Source organism: Scyliorhinus torazame, chromosome 8 (assembly GCF_047496885.1).
Source record: "Scyliorhinus torazame isolate Kashiwa2021f chromosome 8, sScyTor2.1, whole genome shotgun sequence".
NCBI lineage: Eukaryota > Metazoa > Chordata > Chondrichthyes > Carcharhiniformes > Scyliorhinidae > Scyliorhinus > Scyliorhinus torazame.
This window is the reverse complement of record NC_092714.1, coordinates 47101275-47118130: the sequence shown is the minus strand read 5'-3', so window position 1 is coordinate 47118130 and position 16856 is coordinate 47101275. Positions and strand designations below refer to the sequence as shown.

The window sequence follows — 16856 nt, the reverse complement described above, 5'->3', positions numbered from 1 at the left end:
TATACAAATCCAACATTATATCCTTATTTTTACATTCTATAAGTAAGTAAAATAGCCATAATGCCAGGTGACCATAGGCTGCCTTCCCCTTTGAGGGGGAGAGCTGACTGTTGGTGATTTAACCTGAGAATCACCATACCTTGTACTGCAAGTGATGACATAAAGAGATCAGAAAACTGGGAGTAGGTAAGGGAATTGGACTGATTTTAGATGTACAGGCTGTTGATAAGTGCTCAGAATATGTTTGTAACTATCGGATGCTCTGCATTACTAAATTCACATGCATTCTATAGGTTTTATTCTACAAAACTTACTAAACTTTTACCCAACTTAATTCATACATAGAAATGCCTGAAAAAGAATGGAATAGAACTTAGATACATCCACAAATAAATCTCTCAGTGATTTTAAGGATGGTGAGCGATTGGCGCAGCTACCAACTCTCAGAAGCCCACTGTTGTTTAAAACTCACTTGATGACCTGGTTATCTTTTAGTTTGGCAAAGTCCACTTTGTAAATAAATAAAATAGGTAAGGTTTGACGTCAACAGTTTATTTATTTAATTATTTTTATTCGAGGCATTTGCAATTATTTACAAACAAAACACAGCACCAACAACTGTCATACCCAAACCAAAAAAGAACTCCTATATCTCAACCCATATCTCCTGCCCCTTTTTCTAACGATAATACTCAAAAAGAAAGTCGCCCCCCACCAATCACACCTCCTATAGCAACCCCCCCCCCCCCCCCCGCCCCCATACTGACGTTTAACATTCCTCGGCCAATGAAGGAGAGCATTCCAGATACCTTCTTTGCCACCTTGTCTACTTGTACTGCTGCCTTTAGGGCTGCCAAGATCTCTCACTTCATCTACCCCTATTAGAATATTCCCATTTATTGTGTACTCCCTTTAACTGTTTGACCTTCCTAAATGCATGACCTCACACTTCTGTGTTAAAATCCATCTGCCCTATACCCCCACTCCACCAACCTATCTATATTGTTTTGGAGATTGTGGGCAGGATTTGCTGACAACCCCGCCGCGTGTTTTTCGTTGGCGGAGGCAATCCACCAGCGTGATCTACCAACACCGCCCTTGTCAACGGGATTTCCCGGTGACAGCACGCCTCATCAGCGGGAAACCCGTGCGCTGCTGGAGTTGGACGGGAATTTCCCGCCGGTGAGAACAGCCGGTAAATCCCGCCCTATAGCTATCCTCTACACCACCCACTACTCGGCCAATCTTTCAGTTTTGGGGGTAATCTAAAGAAGGGTTTTTAAATGGTCATCGTATTCAATGGGATAGATAAAGATACACTGGGCAAAATGTTTTCAACTCAGTCCCTGGCCAAACATTGGGAGCACGAGCAGGTTGGAATCTCCAATGGTCTTTGTTGTAGCCATTTAACTGAGGCATGGCATTGGCATCCCACTTCAGTTTCCCGAACCAATCAGGGAAAACTAGTGGAATCATTCACAGGCTCCCAGTCAGAAAAACACCCCTCGACCATCGCACTCTGCTTCCTGCCACTCAGCCAAATCTGCATTCAATTTGCCAAATTTCCTGGGATCCCATGGCTCTTACCTTCGCTGTCACTCTCCCATGTTCGCGCTCATTAAAAGCCTTGCTGAAGTCCAAGTAGAAAGCACCAAATTCATTTCCCTCATCTACACCTCTTTGAAAAATTCAATCAAGTTGGTCAGACATGACCTCCCCTTAACAAAACCAAGCTAACGGATTCTTGATTAATCTCTTCCTTTCCAAGTGCAGATTAATTCTCTCAGAATTTCTCCTAATAGTTTCCCCACACTGAGGTTAGACTGGCTGGCCTGTAGTTTCCTGGTTTATCCCTTCCTCCCTTTTTGAATAATGGTACCACATTGGCAATCCTCCAGTCCTCCGGGCCCTCTCCAGTGGCCAGAGAAGAATTGAAAATTATTGCCAGCGGCTCTGCTATTTGCTCCCTTGCCAGACTCAACAGCCTGGGATACATTTCATCTGGCCCTGGATATTTATCTTCTTTTTAAGCCAACCAGACAACTCAGAACCTCCTCTATGTCTATGTTAATTTCTTTAATTTTATCACAGTCCTTCTCCCTTATTTCTATACTAACACCATCCCTTTCACTAGTGCACACCGACACAAAGTACTCATTAGACCCCTACCTACGTCCTCCGGCTCCACACACAAATTACCACTGCGGTCCTTAATGGGCCCTACTCTTTCCTTACTTATCCTTTTATCCTTAATGTACTTGTAAAACAACTGATGATTCCCTTAATTGTACCGACCAGTATCCTTTCATGTCCCCTTTTTGCCCTCCTACTTTCTTTTTATAGTTCCCTTTTGCATTCTTTACGTCTCCAGGATTTTTGCTGCTTTGAGCCCTTGATATGTGCTGTACAGATTCCCTTTTTCTCTTCATCCGATGCTGTATATTCCCCAATATCCAGGGTTCACTGGATTTGTTGGTCCCACACACTTTCTTTATTGGAACATGTTGGCCCTGTACTCTCCTTAGTTCCTTCTTGGAGCTGTCCCACTGTTGTGTCAAAGATTTGCCTGAAGGTGTCTGCTCTCAATCCACTCTGGCCAAATCATAGCTGATCTTATTAAAATCTGCCTTCCTCCAGTTTAGAACTTTGATTTTAGGCCCATCCTTGCCCTTTTCCATAACTATCTTGAATCTAACAGAGTTATGATCGCTGTCTGCAAAATGCTCCCCCACTGATGCTTCAACCCCTTTCCCGGCCTCTTTACCTAAAATTAAGTCCAGGACCAACCCCTCTCTTGCAGGACCTTCTACGTACTGGCTCAAAAGGTTCTCCTGGATACATTTACATACATAGAACATACAGTGCAGAAGGAGGCCATTCGGCCCATCGAGTCTGCACCGACCCACTCAAGCCCTCACTTCTACCCTATCCCCGTAATCTAATAACCCCTCCTCACATTTTTGGACACTAAGGGCAATTTATCTTGGCCAATCCACCTAACCTGCATGTCTTTGGATTGTGGGAGGAAACCGGAGCACCCAGAGGAAACCCACGCAGACACGGGTTTTTTTTTTGTTTAAAATAAATTTAGAGTACCCAATTAATTTTTTTTCCAATTTAGCATGGCCAATCCACCTGACCTGCACATCTTTGGGTTGTGGGGGTGAAACCCACGCAGACATGGGGAGAATGTGCAAACTCCACACGGACAGTGACCCAGGGCCGGGATTCGAACCCGGGGCCTCAGCGCCTCAGTCCCAGTGCTATCCTCCTGGAAACATTTAAAGAATTTCCCTCCCTCTAACCCTTTCACATTATGACTGCCCCAGTTAATATTGGGGAAGATCCCCCACCATTACTCCCTATTACTTTTATACTTCTCTGAAATTTGTCCACATATTAGCTCTTCTATTTCTCCCAGACTATTAGGGCTATAGAACACGGCAGCAATGTGATTGCTCCTTTTTGTTTTTTAAGTTCTACCCATATGGCTTAATTTGAACAGCCTTCTAAGATGTTATCCTTTCTAACTGCTGTAATTGATTCGCTGATCAAAATTGCAACACCCACTCCTGTTTTACTTCCTTCCCTGTTTCGCCAGAAGATCCTATATTCTGGAATATTGAGCTGTCAATCCTGCCTCTCTCGACCACGTCTCAGTGACAGTAATGACATGATAACCCCGTGTTTTAATTTGTGCCCTCAACCCATCTGCTTGTTCATCAGACTCCTTGCATTACAACAAAGGCCATCCAATCTTGCAAAACTCCCTTGTGACTTAACTGGCCCATAACCTCTATGCCTCTCTGTCTCACTTGATGTCTCTTCTCATTTTGGCTGTGCATCTCCCCCTGCTGAACTTTCTCTCAGTATCCCACCCTTATGCCAAGTTAATTTAAACCCTCACCAACAGCACTAGCAAACGTCCATTCCTTGTCTATCCATCAGATTCACTGAAGCATTCCCCACCGACAGGATCCTGACCTGACAACAATTTTAGCTCCAAACCTGCCTCCTCTTGCCTGGGAGAGGCAAACTCCCCCTCCTACCCCACAACTTCTATTTCATGAGATGGTGGAAATCTAGTACAAGGACACATAACCTTAAAATCTAAGAGATCAATCTGAAAGCAGTTTCTTTTTACCGCAAAAAGGGCAGTGGCTATCTGAAATTTTCTCACGAAAGGATGTGGATGCTAGGTGAATTGAACGTTTCAACTCCCAAGATCAATAGGTCTTTATTAGATAAGAGCAAAGGATATGAATAAAGTTTCAAGACTAGTGGACTGAGCAAAGATCTGAAACGTCAACTGCTGTTGTGCCACAAATGCTGTCTGAACTAATGAGTATTTTCAACTTTTTCTATTATTAACACATAATATTAGAACATTACAGCGCAGAACAGGCCCTTCGGCCCTCGATGTTGCACCGACCTGTGATACTTCCTGTAGTTCAACAAACCTGTAATTTTGGATCAAAGTTGACCGGAAACCTGAATCAGACATTTGGCCGGGATTCTCCGACCCGGTGCCAGGTCGGAGAATCCCCGGTGGGACGCAAGAACGCGCCCCGCTGCCCCGACGCCAGCTTCCCCATTCTCCGCCGCCGATTCCTGGGCGCCTGCGGAATTCCCGCCACGCGGGTCGGGGCCGTTGACAGCGCCCCCCTCTGGCGATTTTCCGCGACCCAATGGGCCGAGTGGCCGACGAGTTTGGCTGAGTCCCGCCAGCGTGGGTTACTCAGGTCCCACGCGGCGAGACCTGGAAGGTGCGTCTGCGGGGGCCGTCCTGGAGGGGGGGTGGGGAGAACCGACCCCAGGGGGGGCCCCCACCGTGGCCTAGCCCGCATTGGGGCCTACCGATCGGCGGGCGGGCTGGTTCTGCGGGGCTCTATTTTACTCCGCGCCGGGCCACTGTAGGCCTCCGCCATTTTGTCCGGGGGCTGGTGCGGGGAAGGGAACCCTTGCGCATGCGCGAACTCGCGCGGGCCATTCCCCGCCAGCTGGAGCTGCAGGGACCTATCCGGCGCCAACCTAGTCCCCGAGCATGGGAGCATTCCCCATTATCGGGGACCGTTAGGGGGGACATAGCCCCATTATTAGAGAATCCCGCCCAAGGTGACTTGCTGCCCAGTCTTAAAGCAGCCATCGTGAATCAGCTACCAATTATAGAAAGAACCCAATTTTCATTCCAATTGATTTATACATACATACGCACATAGAGTGCAGGTCATTCGGCCCATTGAGTCTGCATTGACCTTTGAAAAACTACCCTACCTGGACCACTTCCTAGCCCTACCCCTGTAACCCCACCCAACCTCTGGATACTCAGGGGCAATTTAGCGTAGCCAATCCACCTAACCTGCACATCTTTAGACTGTGGGAGGAAACCAGAGCACCCGGAGGAAACCCACGCAGACACAGGGAGAACGGGCAAACTCCACACAGACAGTCACCTAAGGTTGGAATTGAACCCAGGTCTCTGGAGTGTGAGGCAGCAGTGCTAACCACTGTGCCAACGTGCCGTCCAATTAAGAAAACCTCTAACAAGCACACACAGGAAACTATACAAGAAGTTAAATGCATATAGAGTAAGGGGATACATAATAAATTTGATTTTAAATTGATACAAAGGAAGGAAAAACAGGAAAAAGATAGATTTGGGTAACTGAGAAAGTGCACTACCCTATTTGCCCCCACCGATCCTGTTCTGGGACCATTTCTGTTCAGTTTACTTCAAACATTTGAACACAGGACTGCGGGGAATGAAGTCTGAATTTGCATATGATAGTAATTGATTCTGGGAAGAAAGGAGACGACATATGATAAGCTGATGGAATGGATATCAAAATTGCAGGTGAAATTTCATGCCAAACAATGTGGGGAGATATTTTGATATGTACAAAATATGGGCTCGATCGAATGGCCACGCTACACCCGAAAAGCAGGCCGCCGCGGCTCAGCATGCCAGATAAAAGCCGGGAGACTCCGTTCCTGGTCTACCCGGCTCACAATGCCTCGCGAGATCCAATGCGATCTTGTGAGACGTTGCGATGTAGATCCAGCTCATTGTAGGCGGGATCACCTTTTGGCAAATCTGAATCATAGAGCGAGACAGTTAGTCTCACTCCAATGTGCAGATTCCCGAGGTACCTGAGGCTTTGGGGTTCATCCTCTTCCCCTCGGAGGTTTCAGTTGAATCGTGCCCTTTGATCCAAACTTAATCAGATTACAGGTTTGTCGAACTACAGGAAGTATCGCCGGATAGGTCCCTGCAACATCGAGGGCCGAAGGGCCTGTTCTGCGCTGTAATATTCTAATATCTATATATACTAAATGATAAAACTTGGATGGGACAACAGACTGATTTCTGGGCCTTAGGTTTAGAAGATACTAAAAGCAACACCTGAGGCAGAGAAGGCTACAGAAACATTATAATACTGAGTTTTGTGGAAAGAGATATAGGTATAAACATTGAGACATAATGGTGAATCTATACAAAACCACAATAAGAAACAACAATTGAGAAGGTACAGAACTATTTATCCGGATGCTTCTTGGTATCAGGAAATAAAGAGACAAAACAGGTTCTTTTCAATAGAGCAGAGGAGATTATGTAGTGATTTGGTAAGAGTATTTAAAGTTATGAAGGGATACATAACATTATAAGAAATAGGAGAAGGTCCCACCGCTCAATAAAATCATGGCTGATCCCATAACCGTTGTATTCAAAAACTTATCAATCACTCAGCAATTGAGCATCTATGGCCCTCTGGGGTAGAAGATTCCAAAGATTAACAACTGTTTCAGTGAAGATATTTCTCATCACAGTCCTCAGTGGAATGGGATAGAATAGATAAGAACATATTTTTTCCCGTAATTGAGAGTATGCAGAAACAAGATAAAATTCAAGAAACGTATGTTAGAGAAAAGGACAGATTTGCAGCAGAAGCAGACAATATGCCACCATTTATGAACAAGCTAAATACATGGCTGAGGAAAGGGAGCTAAAGGGACACGGGTAAATAATGTGGACAACAAATTAGGACTACTGTTCATGTGGAAGACAAATACCAAGATGTGCTGTTTCTGTGCTGCAATTTCTATACAGTATGGGATGGGGAATAGGTTCAAATACATGGATGTTTGAGCACAAAATCGAGGCTGACAGTTTAGTGTTAAGGGAGCGCTGTCCTGGCAGAGGTGTCATCTTTTGGTGCCCTGTCTGTTCAGGTGAACATAAAAGACCCTGGCAGTTATTCAGCCGTCAACCAACACTACCAAAAAAAGATGAATTGGTTATTTACCTCATTACTGTTGGTCCAACCTTGCTGCAGTGCAACAAACCACAAAACAATTGGCTGTGCTTCAAAGTAATTTGTAAGCTATGAAACACTTTGGGTCATCGTGCAGGTGTGAAAGGCGAGAGAGAACTGCTTCTGTCTTTCTTTTTTCAATTAATTTTTACATTGCACTGTATTGAACCAAACTGAATCTAATGCAGCCATTACAACCAGTTGCATGGTGTGAAATTGTGAGACTGAACCCATCACACAAGATGTAGTTTTATTTTTACAACATTTTTCATGATTTCTTGATCTATACACAATACACATGAAACAAAATGCACAATATTTATAGAGGTGTTTACATAGGCTATCCGGCATTACCGAAGGTACGCCATTTATTCCAGGGGCAATTCTCTGACAGCATTGCGTCTGACCCCGATCCTGCTATTTCAGGGGAAAGGCGCCAAAACAGGATTTGCGCCAGACACCAATTTGCCATTCTCCCCGCCCGCTCCTGCTCGCGTGATCACGATCTCACCAAAAAGGAAAAATCTAATCTCATTAGCAAGATTAAAGAAGCACCCAGGAGTCCACCCCCAAGTGGGAAGTCACACGCACGCCATTTTGTACTGCTCTACAAAAGTGGGGTCACCAAGGGGAACAAGGAAGTGAGTAGCCATCTCCACTTACTTCCATGCAGCTCAAAGGCACCGTAGCTGCTGGCCAGGTTCTGTGTAGTCATCCCTGAACTAGGGGAGGGGGGGGGGGATTGGGGTATGAAGCATTGAAGCCATTTTTATGTCTTTTGAACACCCGTAACAGGGCAAACCACAGCTGCAGAATGTCTGCCCTACAAAACTCTCACAGGACAGAACCATGCTGCAGCTTGTCTCTTGAAAGTCCATTTGAGACCCCTTGAAGTTTCCCCCATTTTCTTGCTTGTTTAAAGCCCATTTCAACCCCCTTGAAGTTTCAATCAGATCTGTGATTGCAGTATGCTGTCTTTTATCCCTTAGTACTTGGCTGTTTACATTCCATTTCACACCCCATTGACTGTGACAAGCCTCCAGCTTTACAGCTGAAGGCTATCTCAAAAGAGGTATTAACCTCATAGCACTTGACAGTCCTTGACCTCTGAAGTGCCTCCTTAAAAGATCAGGGGCGGGATTCTCTGATCCTGAGGCTAAGTATTGACACCGTCCTAAACGCCATCGTAAACAGGCCCCTCGGATTAGCGATCCTGCGCCCCACAGGGGACCAGCACCCACTGGAGTGACCCATGCAGCTCCAGCTGCCAATAGCGGTGTCAGAACGGGCGCTGTGCGTCTGTGCATGCACGCTACGGCCGGCGCGAGTTTGCGCATGCGCGCTACGGCTGGTGCGAATTCGCGCATGCGCATAGGTTTCCTTCTCTGCGCCAGCCCCGACGCAACATGGCGGAGACCTACAGGGGCCCGTCGCGGAGGGACATAGGCCCCCACCAGGAGAAGCCCACCCGCCGATCAGTAGGCCCCGATCGTGGGCCAGGCCACCGTGGAGGCCCCCCCCGGAGTCGGATCCCCCCTCCCCTCCACCAGGCCGCCCCCTGCAGGATGAACCCCTGCCGAGATCCCGCCGGGTAGGACCACACGTGAACGGCACCGGCGGGACTCGGCCTATCTTGGCGGCCACTCAGCACATCGCGCACAGAGAATCTCTGGGGGGGCGGCATAGAGTGGCCCCCGACCGGCGCCGCACCAACCACGCTGGCGCCAATGGCGTCGATTCTCCGGTGATCGTTCACAATTTAGGACCCTTTCGCGACCAAAGGGTAACTATCCATATGAGCAGAATACAGCTGAGCAAGACTAATGTTGCTGGCCTGCGGTCTAGGGCTCCTATCTGGGTGGGAGTGGGTTTGCAGAGCGAAGGGTGCCAGTACAAGTGGCTTGCAAGATGGCACTCAGAGAGTGAATTCATTTTAATCTCATTAGCAAGATTAAAGTAGAAAGCTGCAGCAGGCGGGATGTCCCCCCACCGCCAAAATGGAAGTCACATGTGCATCATCCAGTACAGGAATTCAAAAGCTTCAACCAGGGCATCATGGCATCAGGGAGTGTCCTTTATTAACAGGAAGGGGTTTCATTCCCTAAATATCCAACTCTTGTGACCATCGCCTCAGAATTATGCATGTCTGCGCACGCTTTCTTCGAAGCGTGCATGACAGTTACATCCTGGGCACTATGCGATCCCCAGGGGCTTCAAGCACCACTCCAGGCTGATGGGTTGGCCTGAGGGGGACAAGGGATACCCAGAGAGCATGGTCGATAACATCAGACCAAGGCAGAGTCCCGCTACAATGAGGCCCTTGCTGCCACCCATACTGTCATTGAGTGGTGCATCAGGCTGCTAAAAATGTGGACCCGCTGCCTGGACTGCTCTGGCGGTGTATTAAGAGTACAACTCCAGAGGGTGTCCCGCATTGTTGTGTTCTGCTGTGCCCAACACATCCTGGCACAGCAGTGGAGCGACATGCTGGACAAGGAGGCCGAGAAGGAACATGCAGCCTCATCAGAGGAGGAGGAGAACTAGGAGGGGGCAAAGGATGAGCCTGAGAAGAACCCAGAGGATGGAGGTCAGGCGGCAGCAAGGGTCCAACATGCCAGGAGGACCAGGAAGACCCCCATAGCCTCCAGATTTGCATGAGGAGGTTCTGTATTCATCGGTTCAATACCCCCACATCACACTGCCCCTTCCTCGATCACCCTCTTTCCCCTCTCCTCATCACCCTCTTTCCCCTTCACCTTCTTCTCCCCCAACAGTCTCTTCTTCCCTACTGCCTCTTCCCTCTGGGTAACTCTGTGGGACAGAGAGGCTGGGACACAGAGCTGCAGAAGCTTCCGAGTCATCTGGCGCTGCCAGTCCTGGAGACTCCCATTGTCTGCAGCATGGTGTCAAAGCGCTCAGTGATGGTCCTCTGTAACTGGGCCACGTTCTGTGTGCCTCGGCGATGTCCACCTGTGTTTGGGACATGTCCCTTAGTGAATGGGACGTGATGTCGAGGCCCTCAGTCATGGTCGTCAGAGACTGAGCCATGCCTTGGACACCACTCATGGCTCGGACATGGTGCTCCAGGCTTCCCACAGCGGTCACCACCTTTGCAGTGTTGGCCTGGGTGCCACGCAATGCTGACACCTTCTCCTGCACCTGAAGCCTTTCAGACTCCTCTAATCGGCTTTGCACTTGCAAGAATGCCGCTGACATCACCTCCTGAATCTCACAGCACTGGCTTATCATTTCTAGCAGCTCAGGAGAACCTTGTCCAGAGGCTCGTTTTCTGCCTGGGGGCCACCTGAGTCCTGTGATGCAGCAAACCTCCGACTGCCGTCTCCCTTGGAAGGTCATATCAATTTAACCGATCGGTATTGGGTAGTGCAGCAGGAAATCGTCACCTTTTGTATAACCATACCTCTAAGGAGCTACAGGCACTACAGTATGCCAACCTAAATGAACATTTATCAACTGAAGTAAAATCTATCACCGCTGTACAGTCAGATTTTTATCGCGCAGACTTCTAGATTATAGCAATCGGATTTTTCAGCATGCAGAGGCAAAACTAGTTCGATTGGGAGGGGCCCTTTGGAAATATTTTTTAAATATTTAAAAACAGAGGATCTTATCCTGTCTTGATAAACAACATTAGGGATACTGGACCAACCTGGGGCTAAAATAGAAAAGAGACAAAAAAATTCAATCCAACCAATAATCTTCTGCAATTTTTGCGATATTCGTGGCAATTTACATCATTCCACCAAGGTTATTGCTGCATTTGAAAAGTGTCTTAATTACATGTCTAAGAAACAATTACTTTATTTGAATGTATTTCCTTTTTGCATAATTCTTGCTGTTGAGCATTTAAAATATTATGTGACCTCATATAAATGGGTTTGAATCAAAAGGTAGAATGGGGATGGTCACTGAAAAGAATGGATGCCGACAAAAATGATCTACAGCAGGGGAGAGCTGCCAACCTACCAGCTGAATTACTCCTTCACACACATAGGACATTTTCTTAAAATGTCTATTTTAAAAATGAGTTTTTGTTTTGTTAAGTTTATTCTTACCAAAGATTCTCAGTGTAAAAGATAAACAGGAAAAGATCCATTGGTCCAATTCAGCCAGTGCCACTTAAGTGTGATGTCTTGCGCATTACAATATGTGCGCCCCCCTTCCAACCCTAAAGCAAGTAACCATCTGGGAAAAATGAAGAAAAAGATTTAAAATCCAGGCGAATCAGTGAAACAAAACTTGGAAAATTCCTCTCCAACCCCTTTAAGCAATCCAAATGAGACTTGGTGACTATTCTGGCCCTGATTAATGATTTACAGTCTTTATCTCGTACACAAAGTGACCTTTGCCCTCACCAGAAACAGGTTCAGCTTTGCTTGAAGACGCTTGGCGTATCAGCATTCATTGCATGAACCAGCACTGTTCCAAAAGTCCACTATTCTCCAGGAAAAGAACCGCCTCCCAAAATCCAACCTGGTTCTGCCTTTACACAAACTGAGTGTTTTACTCCTGGTTTTCTCTAACCAATTTAGTTAAAACTATCTACACAAACACACTCCAGTTCCTCCCTTCATTATCTTAGAAATGTCAATGAAGTCACCACTAATTCTACACTTCTCAATTCCTGTGTAACCATTACACAGACTATTAATCATTGGCAAATATAGTTTCCAACTGTACATAGCAAGATGAGGCAAACAGTAATAAGGTTAATTTTTAATCCATTCCAGTGGTGTTGATTGAGAGATAAGTGTTAACCAGGAAATCGGGAAACTCTCATTCTGTTCTTTGAAGTGTGCCATAATATTCTTTTTTTGCAGCTCCTTCATTGTCGCTGGGTCAAAATCCTGGAAATCCCTCCCTAACAGCAGTGGGTGGAACTACACCAATGGGCTGCAGTGGTTCAAGAAGGCAGCTCACCACCACCTTCTCAAGGGCAATTCAAAGGCAGCATGGTGGCACAGTGGTTAGCACTGCTGTCTCACAGCACCAGAGACAAGGGTTCAATTCCAGCCTTGAGTGACTGTCTGTATGGACTTTGTACGTTCTCCCCATGTCTGCGTAGTTTTCCTCCGGGTGCTCCGGCTTCCTCCCACAGTCCAAACATGTGCAAGTTAGGTGGATTGGCCAGGCTAAATTGTCAATTAGTATCCGAAAGGTTAGGTGGAGTTACTGGGTTATTGGGATAGGTTGGGTTTTCTTTCAGAGTGTCGGTGCAGATTCAATGGATGGCCTCCTTCTGCACTGTACTGATTCAATGATTCTATTCTATGAGTTAAGGGTGGACAATAAATGCTGGCCTAGCCAGTGAAGTCCACATTGTTTCAATGAAAATAAACATCCATCGGAACAAGTAGACATGACTTGGATTTCACATTTCATTTGAGAGAAGTCACCTCCAACAATGAAGCACTTCCAGCATGCTGTACTGTATTATTTGCTTACATTCATCTGGAGGGGTTTAAACCCATGACTTTTCATCTTCTATGATTGGATTTTATTTATTGTCACATGTACTGAGGTACAGTTAAAAGTATTTTTCAGCGAACAGCTCAACAGATCATTAAGTACATGAAAAGAAAATACATAATAGGGCAACACAAGGTATACAATGTAACGACATAATACCGGCATCGGGTGAAGCATACAGGGGTGTAGTGTTAATCATGTCAGTCCATAAGAGGTTCGTTTAGGAGTCTGGTAACAGCGGGGAAAAAGTTGTTTCGAGTCTGTTTGTGCGTGTTCTCAGACTTTTGTATCTCCTGCCCGATGGAAAAAGTTGGAAGAGTGAGTAAGCTGGGTCAAAGCTTAGTCTTTGATTATGCTGCCCTCTTTCCCCAGGCAGCGGGAGAAGTTGGAAGAGTGAGTAAGCCGGGTCAAAGCTTAGTCTTTGATTATGCTGCCCGCTTTCCCCAGGCAGCGGGAGAAGTTGGAAGAGTGAGTTAGCCAGGTCAAAGCTTAGTCTTTGATTATGCTGCCCGCTTTCCCCAGGCAGCGGGAGGTGTAGATGGAGTCAATGGATGGGAGATGGATGGACGGCATCGGGTGAAGCATACAGGGGTGTAGTGTTAATCATGTCAGTCCATAAGAGGTTCGTTTACGAGTCTGGTAACAGCGGGGAAAAAAGTTGTTTCGAGTCTGTTTGTGCGTGTTCTCAGACTTTTGTATCTCCTGCCCGATGGAAAAAGTTGGAAGAGTGAGTAAGCTGGGTCAAAGCTTAGTCTTTGATTATGCTGCCCGCTTTCCCCAGGCAGCGGGAGAAGTTGGAAGAGTGAGTAAGCCGGGTCAAAGCTTAGTCTTTGATTATGCTGCCCGCTTTCCCCAGGCAGCGGGAGGTGTAGATGGAGTCAATGGATGGGAGACATGTTCATGGGCTGGGCGGTGGACTCTCTGAAGTTTCTTGCGGTCTTGAGCCAAGCAGTTGCCATACTAGGCTGTGATGCAGCCAGATAGGATACTTTCTATGGTGCATCTGTACAAGTTGGTAAGAGTTCATGTGGATTTCCTCAGTTTCCTGAGGAAGTATAAGCGCTGTTATGCTTTCTTGGTGATAGCATCAACGTGGGTGGACCAGGACAGATTTTTGGAGATGTGTATCCCTAGGAATTTGAAGCTGCTAAACATCTCCACCTCGGCCCTGTTGATGCTGACAGGGGTGTGTATAGTGCTTTGCTTTCTGTAGTCAATGATCGGCTCTTTAGTTCTGCTGGCATTGAGGGATAGATTGTTGTCGCTGCACCACTCCACCAGGTTCTCTATCTCCCTCCTGTATTCTGACTCGTCATTATTCGAGATCCGGCCCACTATGGTCGTATCGTCAGCAAACTTGTAGATGGAGTTCTAAGCCACAGTGCGACCACTGAGCTGGTGCCTTGGACAGACTTTGCTCCAATTAGCACTTTTTCTTACGCTATTTCGATTTCACTATTCCAAACCGAATAAGAATTCAACAAAAATAAAGCTACTCTAAAAATAGCTACTGACAGTGTTGGAGGACAATATGTAAGAGAATATATGGAGAACAAACATTTAATAACATTTCTCTGCCCACGGTTTCTCTGTCCATGATTTTAAGTTATCCATTTTCTTATTTCAGAAAGGTAAAGGAGCAGAAGGGAAATGTAATGGAAACATGTTAAGCTTTCAAACATTAAAAGTATTGGATAAATATTTGAAAGGAAAAAGCAAAGTGCACGACTCTGGGGAATGAGTAAGGGAGTGCAACTAATTGGACAGCTTTTTCAAAGAGCTGACACAGGCCAAATGGGCTGAAAAGCCATCTTCTGTGCTGTATGATACATGAAATGAAAGTACAGTATATTCAAAAAATTTAAAGTGTCAAATTCACCTACCCTGCACATCTTTTTAGGTTGTGGGGGTGAGACCCATGCAGACGCGGGGAGAATGTGTATACTCCACACAACAGTGACCCAGGGCCGGGATAGAACCTGGGACCTCAGCATCGTGAGGTAGTAGTGCTAAGGATTAGATAAAGTCAATATGGATTTATGACAAACCTACTGGAATGTTTTGAGGATGTCAGTAATGGAATAGATAAGGATGAACCAGTGGATGTAGTGCACTTGGATTTTCGGAAAGCTTTTGATAAAGTCCTACATAAGAAATTAGTGTGCAAAATTAAAGCACATGGGATTGGGGGTAATATATTGGCACGGATTGAGAATGGGTTAGCTGACAGGAAACAAAGTAGGAATAAATGGGTCTTTTTCAAAGTGGCAGGCAGTCACTAGTGGGCTCCTGCAGCTATTCACAATATACATCAGTGCTTTGGATGAGGGAATCAAAAGGTATATTTCAAGTTTGCTGATGACATGAAATGTAGTGTGAAGGCGAGTGGTGAGGGGGATGTTAAGAGGCTTCAAGGTGATTTAGACAAATTGAGCGAGTGGGCAAATACATAGCAGATGCAGTATAATGTGCATAAATGTAAAGTTATCCACTTCACATGGAGAAACAGAATGGCAGAGAATGATTTAAATGGTGATAGATTGCGAAATGTTCACGTACAAAGTGTCAAATTCACGTACCTGAGTGTCCGAACACACCAGTCACTGAAAGCAAGTATGCAGATACAGCAAGGAGTTAGAAAGGCAAATAGTATGCTGCCGTTCAAAAATGAAATGAAATGAAAATTGCTTATTGTCACAAGTAGGCTTCAAATGAAGTTACTGTGAAAAGCCCCTAGTCGCCACATTCCGGCGCCTGTTCGGGGAGGCTGGTACGGGAATGCAAGAGGATCCGAGTACAGGGGCAAGTCTGTCTCACTGCAGCTGTGCAGGGCCTTGGTGAGACCAGACCTGGAGTATTGTGTGCAGTTTTGGTCTCCATATCTAAGAAAATGTACACTTGCCATAGAGAGAGTGCAGTGAAGGATCACCAGACTGATTTCTAGGATGGCAGGATTGTCATACGAGGAGAGATTGGGTCGAATGGGCTTGTATCCACTGGAATTTAGAAGAATAAAAGGGGATCTAATTTAAATTTATACAATACTGACAGGGCTGGACAGATTGGATGCAGGGATGTTATTTACTCTGGCAGGGAGGTGGGGATGTCTAGAACAAGGGGTCACAGTACCAGAATATGGGATAGGCTGTTTCTGACTGAGAGGAGGTGAAATTTCTTTTTCATAGAATTTACAGTGCAGAAGGAGGCCATTCGGCCCATCGAGTCTGCACCGGCTCTTGGAAAGAGCACTCTACCCTAGGTCCACACCTCCACCCTATCCCCATAACCCAGTAACCCCACCCAACACTAAGGGCAATTTTGGACACTATGGGCAATTTAGCATGGCCAATCCAGTACCCAAAGAGTACGCGCCAAAAGAGACGTTGACGCAGAGGGACGTGACGCACAGGCGCGCTCTATGCAGGACCGAACTGTGCATGCGCAATGGCGCAATGAACGCCATGACATCACAACGTGCGGCAACTGTGGATCCGCGCATTTAAAGCGGCACTGTCCAGCAAAGAACCGACAATGCCTCCGCTGTGGCAAGATGGGCCACTACGCTGCCTGCTGTCGAGCAGCTCAACCTGCCAACGCTCCGCAATTCCGACAGCCTCACAGGGACGTGCGGACAATTCAGCCTCCGTACTCCAAGTCATACCCGGACGATGTACAGGCCGGTGATACAGACGACCAGGAAGCCTTCCGCATTGCGGTCATTGACAGGAACCGGATGTCTCCAAGCAGGACCCACCAGCCGAAGCCAGTGAACACTGTCAATCCGGGTGATAAATGGTGTGCCATCCTAACGGTCAACCGATCACCAATCACATTCCGTTTGGACACTGGTGCCTCCGCCAACCTAATAGCATGGTCAGCCTTTTACGCCTTGAAGGTCAGACCACCAATTCGGCCATCCCGTTGTAAGATGGTCGACTACAACGGAAACGTTATCCCGGCCATGGGATCCTGCCAGCTCCAGGTGACACACAATACATACACGGCCACACTGTCCTTCGAGATAGTTGGATCATCGAAGGACTCCCTGCTAGG

The 16856-nt window shown here is 46.6% G+C and overlaps 2 protein-coding genes across 13 annotated transcripts in view; one reads left to right on the top strand and one right to left on the bottom strand.

Moving 5' to 3' along the window:
- cmss1 (cms1 ribosomal small subunit homolog) overlaps positions 1–16856 on the bottom strand; it is a 544867-nt gene that overhangs the window by 454083 nt on the left and 73928 nt on the right. Inside the window, exon 1 of one of the 12 annotated variants that reach the window (XM_072513505.1) lies at positions 11390–11525. The exons of 8 other annotated variants lie outside the window; for them this stretch is intronic. The gene's annotated coding sequence lies outside the window, so the exon portion shown is untranslated. Of the gene's footprint in view, positions 1–11389; positions 11526–16856 lie in introns of those variants that run through there. 3 more of the 12 variants (XM_072513515.1, XM_072513513.1, XM_072513511.1) reach the window with 3 other exon arrangements.
- The window catches only part of filip1l (filamin A interacting protein 1-like), a 373822-nt gene that overhangs the window by 342693 nt on the left and 14273 nt on the right, over positions 1–16856 (top strand). The gene's annotated exons all lie outside the window — the stretch shown is intronic.